Below are 6,000 nucleotides of genomic sequence, written 5' to 3' on the forward strand. Positions count from 1 at the left end.
GCAGACTTTGTGAAAAGTAATATTTGTGTCATTAACTAAACTTTGGGCCATGACTGTACACAAAGCTGAAAAAATATTTAGAAGTAAATAATGTAAATAAATATAAAATTAAAAGAATTCATGTAAAAAAACCTCACATTTTACCTTAACCAAGCATGATGAGACCATGTAATGCATTGTGTGTGGAGCTTATGCATTCCGCGTGAGTGTAGTACACCTGCAGAAAAATTAGTAAGCGTAACACTTAATGACGGTAACTCCCACAAAATCTGTCTTCCACCTTTGACCATACAGTCCACTCCCTTCTTCCAAGCTTAGCAGAATGGCACATTGTATCCCAGTGCAAACACAACCCAGAATCATCAAAAAAGGAAAATACCACGTCCAGCTTTGTCCTTGCACCCTATGCCAGACCAATGTGTCGCTATACTCGGGCGATAGAGGTGACTAAAGTGTGTTGTAAATATTTGCGGTTGTGGATTTTGGATGAATATAGCTATAGGAAGAACTATGGAAAAGTCTCTTTTTTGACCATTTTCTCTTTATATGGCCACATAACGACCATATAAAGTTATTCCCTGTAATCACCAAACCTCTGGTCAAGAAGTGGTAAAAACCCTCTGGTTATGAAGGGTTTAAGTAGAGGTTCTCAATAGAATGTATATTATATCAGACAATCGGGGACCCCAAAAACAAATTCCATGACTCCCATTTGTGGTCATAACCCACAGGTTTAGTGTTTTAACAGAGTATGGGCCAACTAATGTATACATTGCCTGGGACGAGTCCGATATGATCTAACATCTTTACACTGATAGTACGTATTCTCACCAGCAGTGCACTTTTACACACATTTTGGACCTGAGTCATTAAAAAGGAGTAAATTTGCACCTTGGCAAAATCATGTTGCATTGGAGGGGAGGTAAATTTAAAATGTGGGGACAGGTTTATAGTTGGGGTAGGACATGTCCTAGATCAACTTTAAACTTCAGTGTAAAAATAAACCTATCAAGTATTTGTGTGCTACGGGAAAAAACAGCCAGTATTTTCCTTATGTGCAAAATAATAAACTAATTTGCACCCCTTGCACTGTAACATGGTTTGTCCAGGAGCAAACTTACTCCTTTTTTGTTTTACTTTGCTTGCTTAATGAATCAGGCCCTTTGAGCCTAGGTCAAAGCATGAAAAATGCCTCAAAATCCCCACACATTTTTGGCAACTTTTAACATAATTGTAGGTGCATTTGAAGAGAATCAGAGCACCTATTGCATTCGTTCTTCAAAATTGGCTACACACAGATGTGCAGGAGATGAAGTGGAAGTGGACAGAATCTGCAGCCAATCAGAATTAAAATATTAATCGCAGCTCAGAACGTTTCAGATCAGCCACCTCGTACATGTTTATATGCTGACAAGTATAAAGTGGGAGAGATTAGGCCAACATGTAGCCAATCCCAACATCTAAACAAAATATAGAGCAAAATTGAGCGAGAATTATAGCTCTAAATATACCCCTACGCGAAACAATGTTAATTAACTAAACCTCTAACCTTCAAAAAGGGCCGCACATTACTTTTAATCTCAGTAATAAGTTAAAACAATGTATTTAATTAAAGAAATATACACCTATCTGTAATAACTTATCAGCAGTCATTATAAACAAGCGTTACAAGCTATAACAAACACATCTGACAATAAAGCAGAAAGGAGTCAGGGCCGCAGGTAAAGACATGAAGGGCCGCGTGCGGCCCGAGGGCCGCCTGTTATCCATCACTGCATAAATCCATCCTCACTGAATTTTACCCATTCTGCTCAGTTTTAGGTTGTACACATTTGTAAAGCCGCCAAGTGTCTCACTGTCTCGCAGCTCTTTCTAAACTCAGCACCAAGTGTCTCTCTGCTTTCTACCTGTGGATTCTTTCAACAAAAAACCTCAGCTTCTCTGAGTATCTTTATATGTTGCCTAAATGTGCAATTATTGCAAGTATCACTCTCTTTACTTTGTATAAGTGGTGGTACCCAATCCATAAATGCCAAAATGCGCCTCTACTCGTTTTATCCGTTTGTGTGTTTTGATAGCCAGAAATGAATCTGAATCTAAAGAGGCTTGGGAAAAGCACAGCCGGAATTTGACAAATGTAACGTATTGTGTGTGCTCAGTGTTGTACCTCTGCCCCCATAAAAAATACTTAAGCTGGGTACACATCATCATCCCTATTTATTTGTATAGCGCCACTGATTCCGCAGCGCTGCACAGAGAACTCACTCACATCAGTCCCTGCCCCATTGGAGCTTACAGTCTAAATTCCCTAACACACACACACACACACACACACACACACAGAGACTAGGGTCAATTTTGATAGCAGCCAATTAACCTACTAGTATGTTTTTGGAGTGTGGGAGGAAACCGGAGCACCCAGAGGAAACCCACGGAAATACAGGGAGAACATACAAACTCCACACAGATAAGGCCATGGATGGGAATTGAACTCATGACCCCAGCGCTGTGAGGCAGAAGTGCTAACCACTTAGTCACCGTGCTGCACATCTATGCACTCTCACTTCAGATGCGATTTCTGTAAAGATTTCACCAACGACTGAAAGTCCCGATGAGCATGCAGATTCATGTGTACACACCTACACGATTTACCTTCAGATCTGTGCTCTTCATCTCTCATAACCATCTGCTGAAAAGATCGTGACTCCGTACACACTCAGATATCTGCCTACGCTGCTGGTTGTGAGTGCGTTCACACTTCCACATTTGCCCGACTCAGTTCCATGGTTAATCGTGATTTTTAGGAAGTTTATAAAACCAAACCAAAAGATGTGATGTCCTTTGGTACGATAAAACATGATCGTGGGAGTGTACACACTCTTGCAATATCTGACCAAACGGTCGTGAATCGTATGATAAGCACGTTAACTGCATTAGTGTGTAAACAGTCTCTCTGACCCACTTTAGACAACAAACTCCAAAAGCATAAAACATTCACATAGTATCATCCTCTGTAACAAACCAATATAACTGCTATATTGCTGTACCATAATACTAGAGAACTGAGGGACTGAAACATTCCAAACCTGGACATGTGATAGCATCCCACCTTGTAAATGTCAGTTATTTATTGCTGAATAATGACAATCTATTCACGAATGGCCACATATCATATCTGTCGCCATGGTAGTTCCATTATTCTTTTTTTTTAGTCATTTTATTCTACAATTATACTAGTCAGTCAATGCAAGAAAAGAAAACTTTCCAACATGTCCTCCCCTTACGAGTTCGGCAGTGCGCCTTAATCAATGAGAGTGACTGCACGACAAAATACTGCAATTCTCTGTGCTTTGGTACGTGATCAACAGAAAAGAAAAATCATACTTACAGTACATGCATAATTCCATTCACACCAACACGTCTGCATTCCGTGAGGATCCAAACAATAACACACAAGATGTTCAGTTAATAGATAAGCGAAACATAACGGTGGGGCACCTTCTTCTCTGCTATGTGATCTGTCAACATCTCTGGCACTTGTACCTCCCAACACATTAGCCTGAAGCAGTGACCACCGATAGACATCACTGTCCTTTCAAAACCGAAGCCTCTCCATGTTGTCACGGACACACTCAGCCCCCCCAAACAAAATCCACTTTCGTTGCTGCCTAATCAACTCACCCACTAAGAAATCCTATTAAAATCTCTTTATTGTTATCAAATGCCCCCTCCATGCTGGGGCACACACCCCTGTAAGGTCCTCCCGCAGCTTCCCCAACAAGAACTAACTATTCATCCCTCCTGCTGACAATGAAACGATGTCTAGTTATTTTGACAGTAATTATTTTGCTTCCATGATAGCAAATCGCTGCCAGAATCCACACTTCACATCCCGAAGAGCCTTTCGACTCTTATTTCTACATGCACCTTTCAAACCCTTGGCTTAACACTTGGATCTACTCTTAAATTTTAACCTCATCCATGCTGTCAATGTGGCAGAAAGATCCAAGCCAGCCTTACATGTTCCCTAGCAACAGAGGGGTTAATTCTCAATGTGTAACAGAGTACAATAACCACGTCCAATGCTCACCCCTGTGCAGCAAATTAGTGCGCTTAAATATCTGTACAGCCGCCAAACTGAAACAGCTACTTGTCCGAAGAGCTTGCCATCTAACTTGTATCATCCCATTTGACTCATTTTATTAGTAGTGTAATAAACTAAGAAGTCTCCCTGATCCTCTGAGTGATATATAGACTTATTTAGTACATCTCTGGATGACCATAAACTACCAACAAAAGGATCATAATGGATTAGAAGCTGGGAGCAATAAAAACATTTCTCTCTCTCTCTTTTTTCCTTTGGCATCTCTATCAACTGACATGTTTCTTTAGCTATCACAACTAAAGTATGGGCACAGAGAGCTGCATATAGTAAAACATTCTTGCACACATCCCCACTAAAACTCTCCACCACCACCACCTCCCCATCTTCCCCAGGAAACACAATTATAATAATAACATCATAATAATAACGTTGATCGACAGGGGGATGCAGAAGAAAAAAAAGCAAAATAATGGCAAGCATGGAGATTCAAGCGTGTCAGGGAAAAGAGAGAGAAAAGGGGGGGGGGGAGATTGGAATTGAATATGAATAAACAAAAATATGGCGAGTGGCCTGAGGTTGTTACATTGTCAGATCATTTCTTTCCCCCCCAGCTCCACATCAAGGCTTTTGTTACAAGCATAGCGGTCATTTGCATGGAGAACCCACACGGTTTATTCTTCTTGAGGATGTTTTTTTTTTTTTGTTGTATTATTCTTCCTCCTCCTCTTAGATGTAACATCCACAGTGTACACACACACACACACACACACACACACACACACTCCACGGACACGCAGGAGGGGGGTAAAACAGGCTCATCACGGAGGGGTGGGATGGAGAGGGTAAGGGGTGCGGGTGTATGAGCTGCAGGGGGGTGTCACAGTGTCAGGCAGGGGGGGGGAGAGAGAACAGATTGCAAACCTTTGGAACGCTGCCCAAGCCGGAGTTGTCCGCGTCTCTCGCTTCGCGTTTGCCTCTGCTCTGCTGTACACTGACAAGATCAGGCTGAGATTAACAAGTCCACGCTGCTATCTGCAACCACCTTACTCCTCTCTGGCAGCCTCCACAGGCGCACAGAGGGACACTCAGCCACTTCTGCAAAGTTTAGCAGAGGCTTTGGTGTCACTTAGGTTTTGGGTAGTGTTGGGCAGGTGGGGTGGGGGGTGGCAGATGGAACTTGCGGCGGGGTGGTGCTGCTGGATTGCTTCTGGGTGGTGGGCTTGGCTGCAATGGGCAGGGGCCAGAGAGTGGATTGTTATCTGTACAAACGTCAGTTTTATAGGTACATAATAGGTGTTGACTGCTAAACTACAGATATGTGTATCACACTGCATAAATTAGAGATTAGAGAGTGCGGAAAGGGAGTACTTCAGCTGCTGCAGAAGCTCTTGGCGAGTTGTGTTGTTATTAGTAGCAAATAAGTTGTGTAAATAGCACTCCATCATCATCACCATTTATTTATATAGTTGCACATTTGTTTGAAAGGGGTTTGTCGAATCGGATCTAAGGGGCATATTCAATTGTTGGGTTTTCCCGCGGCGTTAAAAGTATTACCGTTATCACGGTAATACTAAGCCGGATTTCAGTTCACAGCTCCTTGAGCTGCGAGCTGAAATCCGGCATGAAAAGTACCGTAATAACGGTATTTACGGTAATAGTGCGCACGCCGCGTTACTTTTCAGTGTAACGCTAACAATTGAATATGTCGAAAATTTGCTGTTTATTCTCAAACTTTAGGTGGACTAAAATTTTGAGATAAATTTGATAATGGCTACTACATATACATAGAGTTTTCTGTGTGAACAGCAAACTTGGGGATTCAATTCTCTCCTATATGGCGCACGGACATCACCGCGATGTCCGGCTGTAAATGTTGCCAGCAATTACGGTAGGAA

General features: G+C 42.0%; 1 protein-coding gene across 6 annotated transcripts in view; it reads right to left on the reverse strand.

Moving 5' to 3' along the window:
* The window catches only part of CTBP1 (C-terminal binding protein 1), a 434,573-nt gene extending 429,467 nt beyond the window's left edge, over positions 1 to 5,106 (reverse strand). For 2 of the 6 annotated variants that reach the window (XM_075194126.1, XM_075194124.1), the window contains exon 1: positions 5,027 to 5,099. The gene's annotated coding sequence lies outside the window, so the exon portion shown is untranslated. Of the gene's footprint in view, positions 1 to 3,388; positions 3,476 to 5,026 lie in introns of those variants that run through there. The other 4 variants (XM_075194130.1, XM_075194128.1, XM_075194125.1 and 1 more) reach the window with 3 other exon arrangements.
* Between the last annotated feature and the right edge of the window lie 894 nt (positions 5,107 to 6,000).

This window comes from Mixophyes fleayi, chromosome 1 (genome assembly GCF_038048845.1).
Source record: "Mixophyes fleayi isolate aMixFle1 chromosome 1, aMixFle1.hap1, whole genome shotgun sequence".
NCBI classification, from domain to species: domain Eukaryota; kingdom Metazoa; phylum Chordata; class Amphibia; order Anura; family Limnodynastidae; genus Mixophyes; species Mixophyes fleayi.